At 39.0% G+C, this 17,912-nt stretch overlaps 1 long non-coding RNA gene across 1 annotated transcript in view; it reads left to right on the top strand.

The window, feature by feature from the left end:
- The first annotated feature begins 502 nt into the window (after positions 1-502).
- Positions 503-17,912, top strand: part of LOC125698250 (uncharacterized) — a 43,150-nt gene continuing 25,740 nt past the window's right edge. Inside the window, exons 1-2 of the long non-coding RNA XR_007379139.1 lie at positions 503-716; positions 929-1,050. This is a non-coding gene — a long non-coding RNA (uncharacterized LOC125698250). The remainder of the gene's footprint in view (positions 717-928; positions 1,051-17,912) is intronic.

Raw genomic sequence — 17,912 nt, 5'->3', positions numbered from 1 at the left:
TCCCTGTTTGCTGCAGGAAAGTTGGACTAGATGGCCCTTAAAGGGCCCTTCCAACTCACATGAGTTCTATGATTTGCTCATTTTCTGCATAGGAAGGAACAGGTTGTATAAGTGATAAACGCATCTGTGCCACCTGTATGAAGGGACACAGATCCCTGATCCAATGTTAGCTGAACTGACATGAACAGTTAAGACAACATTTAGCATGAAGCGTGGAGATGCAGCGGCACATTACGTTCTGTGAATGCATTTTAACGCATAGATTGCATTTGCAGTAGCTCAGTGTTTTGCACTGAGTGCCGTGCTTTTAACTACGCGGCGGTTCGCCACAGCCATGCCTTTTCCTCGTCTTTTGCTTTCCTCAAAACGCACCTCTTCCTCCAAGCCTTCCTGCCTTCACCCCTCCAATCACTGCAGCTTTCCCGCCTTCCTGCCTCCAATCGCTGCAGCCTTCTCTCCTTCCCTCTCCGTGCCGCATCCTTGCAGCCGCCCCTCGCTGCAACCTTCCCTCCCTCTGCTCTGATTGGCTGTGCCCGTCCCGAGGCGGTTTGCACCGCGGTTCCTCACAGCACCTGCTCCCCAAACCGCGCTGTTTATCCGCGGTAAAACTGCTGAGCTCTGTGAGATCGGGATTTGCAACGTTGTTTGTAGTGAGAAGACGTTACCTAAAATGTCACAGGAGAAAAGAAAACCTTACTGATGTTGCGTTTATCTCGGTGAGGGCTCTGTTTGTGTTTTAAATCTTTTAAACCCACGTCTGCTTGGGGCAAAAGAGTGCGGTGGGCTGGAAGGCTCTTTAGCTATCGCTTAGTGGACTTGTTGCACGTTGTAGTGCAAACTTAAAACGCACTGCTCCTCCTCCTCTAACGCGTTCCCATAAGTACGGTGCAAACCAAAAAGAAACCCCCCAACTCTTTATTTTTGCTAGGTCCCCCCCAGCTGCAGAGGGGCACGAGCAGCACGCAGCCCTCCTGCTGTGCTCCTCAGGCTGCGAGGAGAGACCTGCAGCGCTCTGCAGACTACAACCCCGCCTCACCGCCTCGGCTCATAGTAAGTTGAACCTTAAGCTTCCTATTGAAGTTAATCACACTTCCTCTCGTGAGCAAAAATGTTTTTAACGTCAAACAATACTCCGCGGAGGCTTGACAAACTATATTTTAATTGTAATTGATTTATACCAAAAGATAAAATGAGTTAATGAGGGCACGCTCTCAGAATTAGTGGCAAGGGAAATAGTGTGTGCAGCTGGCAGGTAGTGGGAAGGAGACAAGAGGCTTTTAAAGGCAGGAGGACGTTGGTGTTTTTTAACCTCTGAGTAATGGAAATACTGTTCTATGGCTTCTGCACTGATTAAAAGTGTGGATTTTCTGTGGTGTGGAGGTTGAAACCGGTCCAGAGAGACTTAATTGAAGCTGCCTTTCCTTTGTGTCATGCGGATATGATGTCTTGTTTTCTTTTTTGATATGTTTTTAATTATTGTTATTATAAAATTATTATTAAAAAGATAAAAATGTTTCTTTGATTTCATGGATTCCAGGTGGTGTAAAGGTAGGTTCTGGTTCTGCAAGGCTGCAGACTGAGCAGGTACTATGCAAGAGGAGCAAGCTTCAGGAAAACAGTGTTGTTGTTATTGGTAATGTTGCTGGTCATGTTGACAAGTTCCATTTCAGGCTATCGTAAGCAGGTGTCACTTTGTGCTGCTTGGCAGCGGTGTGCAGCGTGTCATCATTACGGCTATAATTTGGTCATGGAAAGCTTAGCAAAAATCCAGTTATCATGGTGGAAGCATTACAAGGGGTTATCTCGTTGTCATCAGATATGTCTTGTGCAGGTTTGTTATTGTGGAGAAATAAGTTGTGGGATGTGTTAAAAATCAGGCATGTGTTTGGCTTATATGTGCTCTGCGGCTGGATATTTGGTGGGGGTTGGACTATGTCAGCAATCTAAAGTAAAGCCTTTTTCCAATTTGAAGATAACAATTATTGCTCTTGTGTGAAGGAATATATAAGTATTTTACAAAAATATACTGAAATGTACCTGAAAAAACCCTTTTTTACAGATGATTTGCACAGATCTTCCTGGTGTAGTTGTGTGCTTGATGGTTTTATTTGGTTTAATATTGCTAGGTGAAAACTTGACACAAAAGAGCTTTCAAAGTTGTGTGTATTATTTCAGGGATGGTGATTGGCCTTATTGTCTGTATGAAACTCTATCAGAAATGCTTCCGTGCCAACCTTATACACGTGTTATTGTAGCCATGCATGATTTTGTTATTTCAGGTCCTGGTTTGGTAATATCTTAAAAAGAAAGGTAATTCTTTCCAAAAATCAGAACTAGTCTATTCTTGAAAATGGTGTGGAAGTATTTCCATATGGGCAAAGTTGCATTTTTAGGAAATGCTCAAAACTTAGTCTTGTTCATTTTGCAAGTGAATCCAGGCCATCTGCATGTTGCTGTTTGTTGGTTTTAGTCATCCCAGTGCCCTGTATTGCTAGGAGTACAAGTTAATTTGGGAAATTATTTAGGAAATCTCTTTAGAAACTACTGACTCCTCCTGATCACACAAGGTGAATCCAAGAAAATATGCAACGTGGTGACAAAAAAATTTTGGCAAAATGAAGTGCATTTCAACTTCTTGTCCTTTCCATCATTTTGTGGAATTCTTTCCGCTCTTACTGGTCCTCTGTCTGGTAGGTAAGGATGTGAGATGGTCGATAAAGGTTTCTCATGTATATTTTAAAGAACAGCAGTCAATTAACCTTGAGAGAGTTGGACATTCTTTGGTTTGTAACAATAGGCCAATATGCAAAATGCAGCCGGGCTGTGGGTATGCATGGGAAGGTAGTAATTCAAGTAAGTCGTACTGAGGTCCTCTTCCCTCTTTTAAAAAATCCTCAAAAAAATGCAGCATCTTCATGCTCCAGTTTCTCACCGTGAGAGAAATTCTGTTACAGTGTGTTATTACTGCTTCGATCAAGCATCATCGTGAACTCATCTTTTATGCACACAAAGATGGACAGGGTCACTGATCTGAGGAGTGTCTGAACTAAAATGTGTTGAAGGTGCAGCAAGAGAAGTTGGAAGGTTGAGGAGGATTGGTAGGGAAATCATCACAGACGTTAATTCTTTGAGTTCTGCAGCCAAATTTTGAGTCCTCAGGCTTTGTAATTGTAGATACCTCTAAGGTAGGTGGCAGCTCTGGGAGGAGTGCAGCACTCCTGAATTACCCCTCGGCAGTTTGTCCTTTCTGAGTCATCCTTAAGGGGCAGCTGTATAATCTAAAGAAGGGAACAGGCCATGGCTGGAATTTGCTTTTGAGGTTTGCTTTCGAGATTGTTGCATTCCAAAAAATAAGCAGCTACAAAAAAGAAGGGTCTGGAGGTACTGCTGACTTTCAATAAGTGAGAGAAGCCTAACAGCAGTAAGAGATGATCTGGTAGGACTGACTGAAGCACAACTCAGTTGACTTCAGCTGATGGATTTGCAATCGTACTGCTTCCTGTACCTGAAGTTTACCTTGCTGAAGTGAATTAGGCTCCTCGGCCTAATTAAGTGGTACAAGGATTTGGCCAAAAACCAGAATTTCTGGAAATGTTTCTACTGGATTGGAGACTATGTGATATTAGAATGGCATTTTCAGAACTCTGAGCAGTTTCATTGGGATTGTCCTTTGGAATCAAGTCATTTCAGAAGCCTCTCAGGAAATCTTTCAGTCTATGGGTGCCTACCATGCTCAAGTCAGAACTGTATCCATTTATTTTTTCCTTTCGTTGTAACTGTAGCATTAAAGTTTAAAAAAAAAAAAAAAAAAAAAAAGATGTAGAAGCAATTAATTATGCTTTTAAAGGAAAACAGTGGATATTCCTATGTATTGCCACCTAATTTTCCATTATCCCCAAAATACAGAGGATTTTGGGTTGTCTTTTAGGAAATATTTTCTTCAGGTGAGAAGCTGTGTGTGTGAGAGAAAGGCATTTCCTATGCAGAAAGGATCAGACGAAAGTAGCAGAATGGAAATTACTTTTTCATATCTGTTAGAAAGAAACCCCTGTAGACATTTATATCCTTGCAAGGCCTCATCTTCACCTTCTGTAAGGACTGCACTCATCTACTTATTTTAAATTGCTTGCAAAATACAGTTATACATAAAGAAACTCAGTAAAGAGCTCTATCAGATGCGCTAGAGCAGTAAATGCTGTTTTCAATAAAACATTAATCTGAAAGGTATTATTCCACTATCCAAGACCTTTCCAGATTTTTTGTCAACAACAATGATGTAATGACAGAATTACCAGATTTCATTTACTCGCTCTAAAAGTTTGTCCTTTTAACGAGGAAGTTCTTTTAAAATTGTTCACTGTGGTTGACTTGAGGAGGCCTCATCCCTGCATGTCTTTAAGCACACAACAAGCCCTCTGAAGGGTTCTTCTTCAACATGATCACACCTAAAGTTGCTGTGGTACTAAAAAACAAGTGGGGGTCAGAGTCTGATACTGGGCAAATCAGTGGATCTCTGTTCAATTAAATGAAGTTATGTTCATTTACTTCAAATGAAGCCTTGGACCAAAATTTTCATGTCTGAATATGAATATGACTGAAATATGTTGAAAGTGAAATATGTGAAAATGTATTCTTTTAGTTTTTGATCCATTATTATTGAACCAAATATGGATGGATGTAACTGCCTCATAGTGTATCTGTATTATTGCAGTGCTAATTACGCTGTATGTTTTAGAGTTGATTAAACAGTTACTCAGTAATGAGATCCAACTGTAAACTATCACAGAGAAAAACCAAGCAATTAGAACTGTGTTCTCACCTCAATTCAACAACAGGAGCAAACACCCCTTTTCTACAGGTCACTTTGGGATAGCACTAAACAACAGACCGTTACTGGTATATGTAATTTATGTGATGACAGTGAGCTGAGTGGATTTGCCATCCAAAGTAGCAGCTGCTTTTAATTTCCAGGAGGCTGAAGTACAGGTGTGTAGGATGGAAACAGAACAAGATATGCTTTAGTTGGTCTGGGGCATTTTGAATTCACATGATTGGCATTTGTATGGCAGGTAATCTATATACACCATGATTCTGTCAGTACTAAAAGGTAATCGATAATCACTCAGTTCAATAGTAATAGATAGCCTATGGGTCTGTGTAGTGGCAGAATGCAGTGTGGATTCCCTAGGAGAAGCTTTTTGTGTTCTCTGTTTTTCCTGAGCAAGAGATATTGATCAGCAGACAAGAATTTCTTATTCATACTAAAGCAGAGATATTTTTCCTTGGGTTGGTCAGGAATCAGGGCTGTTCTAATGATCCATTGGATCAAGGATAAATTTCTAACTTGTGATCACTGGAAAAAAGCTTACATATTCCTGGACTTCCACATGGGCGTTTTTAGATGAGGAACCAACTGTCCAAATCCAAATAACTGTGCCAGCCTTGTTCATGAAAGTTTGGGGCTTAGGGTGAAAATCAGGTGGGAGAGGCATTAGCTTAGCAGCAAACCATTACTCATACACATGAATGCAATTGCTTTCTTCATTTCTGAAATGGAACTGTGTTTGTCCTTGAAGCAGTTTTATCTTCTTGTTTATGTTTATTCTCAGTAGTGCTGGGTTTTATGAACAGCCCTGCAATAGATATCCTAATTCCATTAGGGTCAATAGCCTAAACCTCTTCCAGTGCCCCGAAAATCCCACTTGTAGGACACAGCATTTATCAGTGGTTAAACAGTTCAGAGCCACTTTGTGCATTTGTTAGAAGGACCCTTCATGTTTCTTTGATCTCTTCCTGAGAAGAATTTCCCGTTGTTCCTGAAGCTGTAACTGCTTGTTTAGGAGCCAGACAGGTGTGGTTTGTCTGTCCTTCCTGCTGTTTCCTCTCCTCACGCACATACATGCAGTTTCAACTCAACCACAACAGCGTGTCACTGTTGTGAAGAGGCAGTGTCAAAACCTCTAAGTGATGGTTGGAGTTCAGGTGGCACCTTTACTGTAATCCAACAACGTCCGGCCACTTTGCTTCTGTAATGATTTCTGTCTCAGCTCGTTTCATCGTCCAGGATTATGACCTCAGGAACACTGCTGCTCCACATAAAAGACTACCAGGGTAAAATTAAAACATGTAAGAAACTTGTTAAGTGTTGTCAGGGTTTATAATTTAAAATTGCTGTGTTATTAGATATTGGAGCAGCACAAAAGGTAACTCGTGCAAAGGTTTTAACCTCTGGCTGCTCCTATACCAATTAAAGTATAACTTATAATGAAATTTTAATCTCATGTAATTAAACACAATATTAATTTGGTAAAACTAGAAAGCCTTTTTAACCTGTATTAATCTTCCTTTCTGGACAAAATAAGTGTGTTTCTTGCAAGTTGCATTGTTGCTTTTTAATTAAAGGAAAGAATCAAATTTCTTTGTTTGTACAAGTTCATAAAATATTTTTTCTCTCTTTTCTCTTAAGTTAATATCAAAGGCAATCTTTTTTCTGTGTTGGAAAAAAAAACCCTACAAAACATTGTTGAATACCATCATTTCCTCAGGGTAGGGTAATATACTTTGCAGATTTAATTAATCAAGAATATACTTATACTGCAAAATATCTAATATATCCTTAAATCCTTTCCTTCTTTGTTTTATGGCATTAAGGTCTTCGTGTCTTACTGAGTCTTATGTCATTGGTTAATCTTTTAAAACAAAAATCTTATATCTTACGTATGTGTGTATGTGCACGTGTGTGTATGTTTCTTTTGAACATTTTAATTTTGCAAGATTTCCAACAAGTGATACCAGAATATGCCCTTAAAGGACAGAAACAGTTTTGTAACGTGAGGTTGCTGATACAATGTCTGAGTGTAAGGAAATGTCATAAAGAAAGCAATGAATTGTTTTCCTTAGAAGTGAAATGAAAAGAAAACGCAGCTGGAAGATTCCAGGGATTTTGATAAAACTGCACGTGGTATCTAATATTCAAAATGTATTAAAAGCTCTGGCATACGCAGTTTGAGTATAATGGGTAATTTGGGCTCATTACTGATGACATCTTAGTGAATCATCTCTGTGGCCTCGGTAGCATCAGCCTTACAGCAAACGAAGCGCGGTTCTGTCTTGTGCAGGTAAGTGTTGCATTATGCACTTGAGTGACAGTGCTAATTCAGTGTAACAGGCTGTGGGTGGACGGACTGCAGAGCATCTCAGCTCGCCTGCAGCAAACTACTGCCCTGGGTTTCTGCTACCAGTGCCTCCGTGAGAGCATGCGATAATAAAGCAAGCAGTGGAATATTTGTATCTGTTGCATTCTGACCCTCCTTTGCGCACGCTTCTACCAAGATAGGTGGCTGAATTAATGGCACAGCAATGAGATAGACAGTGTAGATATTTCTTTGAGACTAGGCCAGACTTCACCTGACGATAACTGGTGTAGTCAAACGCTATTATATCTTTTCTGTAACTTGACTCCAGAACTTTGAATTATGTGTTTTTCCTCAGAAAATCTGTAGATACTGTGCAGAGACTTTAATGCATGCCAAAGGCTGTTCCTACAGATATTACCCAAATTTCAGAATATATGTCATACTTGAGGAGAAGTATGACTCTAGTGATATTCATGCCTTTCCATTTAAAATGAAAGATGAAGCATTTGTAAACTTAGCTGCCAAAAGAAGAAAATCTTTGTTTTTCGTAGATTCATCCTCTAGGTCTTCAAATAGATTATGATGGATAGCAGGCAACTAAAATAAATTACCATCCTGTCAGCCTCAAATAGCGGGGCAAACTAGCTTTCATCCAGGTCTGTATTACTCTCCAGTCTGTGTCTGGTACAGGTGAGTAATCTGTTTGGAGATACCAAGGCGTTTCTTCTGTGTGCCTAACTCACAACGTTCTCTGGTGTATTCAGGTGCAGACAACAGTGAATAAATCTTGTCGTAGGAGTCTACTTCTAAAAGTTCTAATTTGTGATGGAGCAGAAGCTTTGAGATGTGTGGTGGGGTTTGCTAACAGAACTGCTGTTATTAGTATAGAATGCCAGATGGAAGAGGTGGAAAAATATCCCCTGTTGCGAGGTATGAAGGTGCTGTGAAGCAGTTATGAATGGACACAGAAAACAGGTTTAGAATTGATACATTTGCAGATGAAAGATAAAGAAATTCATCTGTTCTTGTGTATGTTTGGTTGAAAAATTAGTATTTTTCAAAGGTCTTTGACAGAGCATTATTTTTGTCAACTCTAAGCTTGCTGGTATAGAAAAGTAACTGGAGAATTGTCTTAATTTGCCCAGGAGTCTGCTGTTCCATGACAGCTGAATGAATCCAAGGGATGAATTTGGCATTGGCTCTTGCGTGTAAAGTGAATAGCACTTATCACTCATCTGACAACCCATGGACCTAGTCATACTATCACAGGGGTTATTAAAATAATGATGAGGCACAGGCTGAATGAAATATGTAGTCTGCAAGCACTACAAAGCTCCCAACTCTCTTGTCAGCATGTTGCCTGGTGTGGCTTTGCCCCATTCAGAATCTGTTGTTTCTGAGCCTGAGAGGCTTTTAGATGGCAGGATATCTGCATATAATTCAGAAACAAAAAGTAAGATTTACAAAAAAGTCTTGCTTGTGAGAATGCCAAACCACACACAAGTTTATAGAAAGTGAGCAGTGGTAGTAGAAAACGTTGAAGCTGGAAGAAAACAAAACAGGGCAACGGAGGGAAGGCGGAATTCAGTAATACTAAAATAAAAAGATGCGCTGGGCAAGTTTTCCCCAGATTGCCTGCCTTTAATATTAAATTACTGTTTTCTGGCAGGATCATCTGCAAAACTCTGATTTTGTTTCTTCTTCTGTTCGTAGTCTGATAATTGAGGCTGAATTCCCTTGTCTTTAATATGCCATATATTCTCCACCTGGCAAAGGACTCAGACAGATACAGATAAATACCCTGTAGACATACAGACAGAGAAACTGCTGTAATTGCTTTCATAATGACTCTCAGACATCAAAGGAAGGCAAATAATGGTATTTAACACTGTTTCCATTCTTTAGCTGAAATGTAATTTTATAGAGTTATTGTCAGGCAGTACAGTGAATGTACAAGTGCAACTGTCATAGTCTACTCATATTAATTAGTTGCCCACAAGAGGTCCAGGATAGTAATGGCAAAGTTCTCCTCATTTCAGATGGTCTGATATTCAGACAGAACCGTAAGTACAATAGCTTGATTAACATAGTTGCTTAGATCAGGTTTTCCCTAGGAGTATGTCAATTGGCATTTTGAAGAATCAATTAATTAGCACTCCAAATAATCCATTCCTGGGTTAATGAAAGTATTTTGTACAGCTGCAAAAACTTACTTGAAATAAAATCCAAGCCTTTCCAAAGTGCTAAGGTGGAAGGTTTGTAATTTGGATGCTGTGCACTTCATGGAAATTTTCACAATAAAAAGTTACCATGAGAAATTCAGTTGAACGGAGCTTAACCAACAGTTGAACTTGTTTTGATTTGTTTGTTTGCGTTCAAGAGAAGGGTATTCCAGGGCACAGAACAGTGGAATAGAAATTAGAAGTTTACTTTACAGTAATATGATTAATGTGCAAGGTTCATTAGGAAACCAAATATCAACGTGTTGTCTGGTGTTCCTCACCACTTGCGGAAGTTAGAGCTCGACGATAATTTAGTTGATTTAGACTCCACAAAGCTTTGCTCTCATAAATGGTCAATCTAAACCCATGTGATTACTTTGACTGAGGTCAATGAATGTTTGTTGGTAAGAAGACTTGGAAATTAATGGAAGTGTTTACCCACGCCAAATTCCTCATGTGAGGGAGTTTTAGAAATAGGATTCTATTTCCAAGTCCTCTGGCACTGAGAAACTCAAGATTTGAATCCTGTACACATAGAAATTGCAAAAGCCAGTTTTTTTTGTTTGTTTGTTTGTTTGTTTTTTAATTGAATTGCATCTGTAAGAACAAAGCATTTCTTGAAAGTCGCTTGACCATTGCTGAATGCACTACCTGGGTTCTAAACTCTGAAAACTGAGAAGGTCGCAGTGATCTGGAAGAGGTAAAAAGGAGGGTGGCATCATGATAAAGGCAAAAGGCTGGGCCTCAGCGGAGCTGATTTGTTCTTGACTTGCAAGAGATCTGCATGGATCCCCATGACTCAGCTCGCCATCTTTAAAACAACAGTAGCGTTTTTTGAAGTCTTTGTTTAAAGCATGACATTTTCTACAAGGGCAATTTCTCAAGAAGGCAGCTGGAATACCCAGTAACATCAATCTGGTGATATTAATGAGTGTGTAAAAAAAATTTCAGGAATTAGCTTAATTCTACCCAGGAAAAGGTCTCTGGCATTCTGCAAAACATTCAGGTGTGTGCTAGTGTAATTTCCTTTACATTCACTTCCCTTTTCATGGAGGAAATACAGGAGACAGATAGTGCTGTAAAAGTAATTCATAGTAGAATTATAAACAGCAGATAAGTCTGAGTAAAGTTTATATAGACCTGTGTTGGCAGCATGTCACGTTTTCTACCTTTCCAGAAAGTCTGTTATGCTAGCAGTGTTCTAAGCCTTCCTTTTGCTGAAGCAGTGCTTTGGGTAATGGTTAAACATTATTTATTCCATGTTTGTCAGTCCCTTTTTTTTAAAAAAAACCCCACAATGTAAAGTTAGTTGTCAGAGCTTATTATGGACTTGCGCCAGAAGTGAGATCTTCCTTATTTTCCTAATCAGCTTCCTCCATATCTGCATGCTCATTTTCTGATATCTGATGAGGCGACAAGGTCATTGGACGTACAAGTACTTATTTAAAAACCGACATGAGAGTGAGATAGAGGTTAGTTGGGTCTATCAGAGCTGTCAATCAATTAATGAAAATTATTGAGCAAGGACACCGTGGGGGAAGTGAACAGAAGGAATGAAAATGACCATGGAGATGCAACATAGGGAAAACGACAGAACTGACTAAATGTGCTCACGTGAGTACTGAAACCAGACATGCTCACATAGCAAATTAAAGACAGCGCTGGGAGACACAAGGGCCAGAATATATGCCATTATATGGACCAAAAGACTGACAGATTACTTCAGCCTTTTGTCCAAAAGAGCACTGAATGCTGCATTTGCTAAGTGAAGAATAAAGTTGAGCAGTCCCCAGTGCATTCTGAATGGCTTTTGTTAAGGTTCTGCAGACTTACAGCAGATTTGTAGAGTGTAAAAATGAAATGTCTAGGGCCAGGCTAGAGTTTGCTGTTAAGGTCTGGAATTTGAAATTAGTCGAGGGGGTATAGAATAGATTCCTACCTGTAAATAAACTGTAGATATAAATAGCAAAATAGGGCAGCACTGACAGAGCCTCACAAAAGCTCACTTAAAAGCTGCACTATCACTACAGTACATGGTGTACTGGCACAAGACAAGAGTATACTGTTTATCAGTACAAAAAAGAAATAATTTATAACTTGATCCTTAGGGGGAAAATGGAGAAATAAAAAATAGACAAAAAAAAAAAAAAAAAAAAGAAACAAGAGAGGAGAAAAATTGCCAATATGTTTGTGTGAATGAAAGATAGTGAGGGGAAAAATGAAAAGAGTGAAGTCAGAAGCAGGGAGATACTGACACCAAATCTCTGCAAAGCGTTCAAAATTCTCCAGCTGCCACGCTTTTAATTTGCTACCATTCTAATTAAAATGCAAATTAAATTTATAATTAGCATCAGCGCTTTCTAAAGAAACCTCCTTGTGTGCAGCACAAACATATGGGATGATGGTATAGTGTAAAGTTTGTAAAAACAGAAGGAGAGGCATAAATGGAAGGACAGAAATGTTGCTACCGAAGAAGTTTCTGAGCAGGAAGGGGTGAGGAGAAAATGGGGAGACAGGGTAGGTTTTAGAGATGGGATTGGGTAAGTGTCCCAGTGTAACAAAGAGATTGCTGAATATGAAAGATCTGTCAGGGAGTTACTTTTTGTTGAATCAGGTGTCAGAGGTCATGCTGCATGTCATTGCTGTTGTATAGAGCATGCCAAAAAGGCATAAAGGGTCACAGCTTCTAATCAAGAAGTCCATGACCAAAAATGAACCGCTGCTTGCTTCCAGATAATTAATTTAAAAATTGATGGGAAACAAAGTACTAAAATCACATCATGATTTGAGCACATATACCATTTTAAAGCTTGCCACTTCCCATGTGAGATGTGAAACAAACAGCAGGAGTCAATGACATGGAACTTGAAAAATCTGTGTGCCTTAATTTATCTACACACCTCTGGTAAAATTTTATTGTATGCAAAGGTCTGATTTTCTTAAAATTAAGAAATTTTATAACTGATTGTGGTTTAAAAGTTAGAGACCATTTGCAGTACAAATACCTTTGCAGCACCAAATGAAAGAGAGGAAATGCTGTCATGTGATATACCAGGCATCGTCACTGAATGCTATCCCAAATTAAAACGTTAATTAGAACAAGTCATGGCATACATGCTCTTTCTCTTAAGACTAGCATTACTATTCCATTTGTAGAAAGCCCGTGGTTATTTCGTGATGTAGCAAAAGCAGCTGCATTAATCTGATAAAAGATTTTTGTGCAATTTTTTCCTTCATCTCTCCTGAGAATGCAATTGGGTGCTGGTGCTTTTCTGTTTCTACGTTCATTGTATACTAAGCAGCTAATATGTTATTAAAGGTTTGATAGAACTACTAAGGACAAAATTGGTTTCATTATAATAGTGTTTGGTTGTAGGGTGCCTTTGAGTTCTCAGGGGAAGGGATGGGGATGAAACAAGTCTGATCTCAAAAGCAGAAAATTATTTATTTATTTTTCTACTAAGGATGCTTGCAAAAGCTTGAGTGCTTTTAATATTCTGGGAACTCTGCTTTATCTATTAGCCAGGCTCTCCGTCAGCTATTGTAAAATCTGAATGTAACAGGAATGAATATTTCATAACTGTGTGTTAAGCTGTTTCTAAACTGATGTAAAGCAGGATTGTGGGAATACTTTTATAAGTCATGAAGTCAATTAAAAATGATAAGCTTGTAATTTTGTCATTGTGATAGTACAGGAATTCATTTTGCATATGCTGTCTTGGGCATGAAGACAAATTGTGGCAAACAAGTTTTGCTGTTGAAACTCACTAGTATTTCTTTAGTTTACTTCAAATCTGGGGATAAGAGGAAAGGCTGGTGCATGCTGTCAGCAAGAGGCCTAACAGCATTAGCAAAGTGTGTTGCATTGGTTGTGGTTTAGACTCTATCTTTTGATAAAGATTAGAAAACTACACCATCATCTCTCTTATTTTAATTAACATTGAAAAGTGTATCTAAGAGTGAGCATGTGATATCTATTCAAGTATCCCTTTGTTCTACCACATACCTTGTAAGGAGAGATACAGCAGTTCCAATTTTTTTATCCATCATTGGCTCAGTTTCTGGAAGTTCAAAATACTTGCAGCTCCTGCTAACTTCATTGAAAATCTTATCGATTACTTTAATCTGGCTGAAGATCCCATTGCCCCACATGGGTGATATTATATCCTCTTCTGTGTCAGTGTCTTTCTACAAAAAACAAAGGAATTGTCATCAACTGAAATAAGGGGGACACAGCATGTTAAATAGCAATGAGGCAGAACACATCGTAACAGTACGTGGTTTCTGGGAGTAGTTATTTTGTTCTTCATGAGCTGTGGGCAAGTCTGACTCTGTGCCTCTGTACATAACTTGTTTTGTGCCACTGTGTGCATCTGTCACCACTGCTTGTGTGTTTCTCCTGTGAGGAGCATGAATGACTGCACAACTGCTTGTGTTGAAAGGGTGAAGTTAGGTGTTTGGAAGGTATTCTAGATCTACCTAAACTAAATTTGTCTCAGCATAGGAGCCGATGCCAAGGTAGTGAGAACATGTTACACTTAAGTAATTGTTTGAGAGATTTAGCAACAAAACTTTGTTTTGCTCTATGATCATTAGAGATGGGTAAAAAGCTCTTTCTACCTAAGAAATGAATTGTGGAAATAAATATTTTGACTGGGGTCCAACTTAAGATAAGTGATGTCCAAGACGCAGTGCTTCAGCACTTCTGAAAATTCTACATTAACAGAAAGCCACACTTTGGAATGAACTTTGGCTAACAGTGTGCAAGTTTGCAAACATTCAAAATAGCTCATTCATTTTCTAGAAACTGACAGCATGCAGTTAATTGAGGATTTTTCTAGCAGCAGAATACCAGCACTGTGATTTAGGAAGTATTGTCTTCTGCACGGAATTTAAGTTCTGGGTATTTGAGAAGGGAGGCAATGAGCCTAAATAAAGTCTTCTGTTCAACAGACAAAGGGTGAAAACCAAAAAGGCATAAAAGGATGGCTTTGTGTAATTTTTAATTGTTGTCCTTTTCTTATTCAGTAAATGAAGTCACCTTTGTCGTGGTTTCATGAACCGCTGGGTAATCAAAATTATTATGCTGCCACCTGTTGTCCGTTAATTATTCTGAGAAGATACTCATAAATCATAACACTGGACAATAAATCAAACTGTCAGGACCCGGGTCAAAGGTTATGCATGAAAAGTTATAGGTCACCAACGGGGTGTGAAAGATCAGGGTTGCGGAGCATCACTCATTGTCAAGTAATGTTGGGAGAAGTGCCACTGGAACAAAAGAAAAACTAAAGTACAGAAGAATTCAGGCCCAAAGATAGGCTCCAAGCTCAGGCACAAAAGGAATCAAATTGACGTGTCATTACACTGCAGATCTGACAACCAGCAAGATTATCTAGCAGTGTGCTGACTTTTGAAACCTTGTCTTTTGAAACATTTCATGTATCTGGCCAAATTCTGCTCCCGCATAAGAAAATGAGTGTCTTACCTTCTGTGTACCTGGTAACTGAAAGCAACATGAACTTTTTTGCATGAAGAAGCTTGTGTTGCTTTGCACTCTCTAAAGCTAAAATTTCTCAATGTCTTAAGTCTGAGTGATTGGGAAAGCAGGGTTTATCTTATTTTGGAATAATTAAGTGTTACAGAAGAGTTCTTGCTCAAGCCTCTGCAATCAGGCCCCTGTATCGCTCTGAGAAGGCATCAGCAAATGGGCTACATCTAACTTTCTTTAAGCCAAGATAGCAGGCTTTCATGCTGCTTCAACGGTCACATTCTTGAAGGGAGAAGCAAAATGCCAGGGTCACCTTTCCTGCTGGATCTGTGCTGATGTCAAGAGATCAGCATTCTGAGAAAAGATAAAGGCATGCATGTCAGCAGTTTTCCGGAAGTGATTCTTTTTCTGCCTTTTCCTCCTGTTCTTTCAGCCCTGTGCATGGGGAAGGCTGCCCCATTCCATATTATTGGCAGTGTAGGTGCACCTTAGAGCAAACCCGCAGGCACTGAGCAATGAGTGTGGTTCATCTGGTTTGCATCTTCCCTTGTCATCTCAGCTTTATGCAGGCATTTGCAGCATCCAGATCCATCAGCCTAGACTGTGCTTATCGCAGCATTACCAGCAGTAGGGAAAAATGTATATCCTTCTCTTGAAGGAGAGGTGGAATAGCATTGTTGAAGTTCAGGTCTGTGCTTTCTTAGTTGGAGAAGTGGAAATGGGGTCTTGCTGGAGAGGAGTTATGATTGGAGGTCTGTGACTTGGATTCTGAAGCAATGGTGAGTTCAGTCCTTTTTTATATTATAAATGAAAGTTTTTAGGCTTTCATCAAAGGCACTTAGCATGCTGGCATGATCTTAAGACGTGTTATGGTCTGTGCTTACTCTTAAAACCTTGGGATTCATATCTTCAACTTATTTATACTCAATCAAATGTATTTAAAATAAAATAATTACTTGAAATCAAATGTTTATTGATAGGAAATCATTGATTTGAAACTTGGCTAGAAGTAAGCTCTTTCTGGTGTGCAAGACAAGACTTTAGGAAAGAATGTTAAGATAAATAAATGAAAATACCAAACAAAAATTAACCAGAAAACTGCCCAATAGCAAGAAGGCTGCTGGAAACAGCTGTGATGTGTTAGCAGGGTGATGGACTTTCTATTGCCTTCCCTTTGAGTTAATTTTCTCTTAGCATCATCTGTAGAACTTCCAGCTCATGAGCAAGCAGCTTCAAAATAAAACCACGAGTTACTGTGAGGAAGTACTATGTTGTGGGCTTTCTTTAATGAGTTGTTCTCTGTTCAGTTGATCAAGATTTTGCTTTCTTTAACACAGCAAAAAAGTACAAGCCCCCCAGTACCATAAAGCTTCAGAACTGACTGGGTCTTGATCTCTTTATGAGCTCAAAACCGGGCTAATATTTTCTTTGTCACTCTTGGGGTATCACTGAAGGAGTGAGACATAAATAGACAAAAATTGTGAATTTGAAGCAACTGAGGTTTTGATTGGACCTGCTCATTTCCCTTTAGTGCGAGTTCCTGAACGTTTACAGAAACAGAATTCTAAGAAATGACCATGAGCAGGGTTTTTTTTTTGAAGATTTTTTTAGAAGGATGCAGAATTTATTGATGATGTAAGGTTTACCAGTATTAAAAGCACCTGGGGCTTTGCCTTTGTGTTTCACTCTCAATTCTTATTTGTGGAAAAGAGTAAATTATTATATTTTTAAAGAGAGGAAGAAGCCAGGGCGGACTCTGGGCAACACGTCAGGCACACACATTCACTATTTCTCTGTGTTCAGTTTACAACCCAGTGGTGCCTCTTGGCCTGTGAACCTTTACATACTTAGATTTCCCAGGCTGCACAAGACCACAAAATAAACCTTGCAATTATTGTTCTGTATCTTTTGGGTTGGAGCAATTATCATATGAATGTGTGATCTCTGCATGCAGAATGAGAATGCTGAGTGAAGGTCCATGGTTATCAAAAAACTTAAGAGCTTTCCACTCCAAAAATGAGATTTCACTTTCTTGCATGTTTTTCTTTTCTTGCTATTCATATAAGTAATTTGTTTATTTATTTTTTCGTTGGTACTAATGAAGAATTTAGACACCTACTGTATTTTCAGTTCACGTTAAAGTGATTTCTAGCAATGCAGAAAAGTTCAGTGAAGAATACGCAATAGTTTGTTATGAATCCCAGGCCTCAGAACTTTTGATAGAATTGGTCCGCAGTGTTCTTATGACACTTTGCCTCTACCAGAAAAAAGACAACTGCAGTTTAGGATAGCTGCATCTTCTTTTCTGGTGAGATTTGTGATCAAAAGGGATTGAAATTAAAACTTTGCAAAAGTTGTTAGCAAAATGACATTTAATTTTGATAAAGAGGCAATGAGGCAGAACATTTTGCATGTTTGCAAAATAAGTTTCATTTTGATGTGTTTGGCATTACTGATTATATTAATTAACTTAACAGCAAGTGTGAAGATTATTTATGATGCATTAAAAATGATTGGATCTTAATTGCTTCCCTGTAAGAACAAGGAAGTTGAATTTCTGGTTGTAGACAAGTCCACTGTTAGTCATTGCAATGACTTTTTTTCCTTTAGAAGCAATGTAATTGACATAAAATCAACCCATACTGTGGTAGTCAGTGGTTGGATCAGAACTATCACCATAAATTCCTCAAGCACAACGTGATTTTTTTTTTTTCTGCTAAGCCTGTTACTTCTCCCAGACCCCATTTTTAAAGATCTACATCTGATAGAAAAAATTACTTGAGTAGGAAAGATCTTGCAATCAAACTTGAGAAATGGTTTCCTTCATGGAGATACTTCATAGAATCATAGAATTGTTTTTATTTGGAAGAGGCCTGTGAAGGTCATGTAGTCCAAGAGCCCTGCAATGAACTGGAACAGCTACAGCTCAGTCAGGTGCTCGGAGCCCCATCCAGCCTGACTTGGAATGGCTCCAGGGACGGAGCATCCATCACCTCTCTGGGCAGCCTGTGCCAGTGCTGCACTCAGTTACTGACAGTGAATTTCATTTTTGGAAATGTGATT

The sequence above is a fragment of the Lagopus muta genome, chromosome 10 (assembly GCF_023343835.1).
Source record: "Lagopus muta isolate bLagMut1 chromosome 10, bLagMut1 primary, whole genome shotgun sequence".
In the NCBI taxonomy this organism is placed as follows: domain Eukaryota; kingdom Metazoa; phylum Chordata; class Aves; order Galliformes; family Phasianidae; genus Lagopus; species Lagopus muta.
The sequence above is the reverse complement of the archived record's forward strand: the minus strand, read 5'-3'. Positions and strand labels throughout refer to the sequence as shown.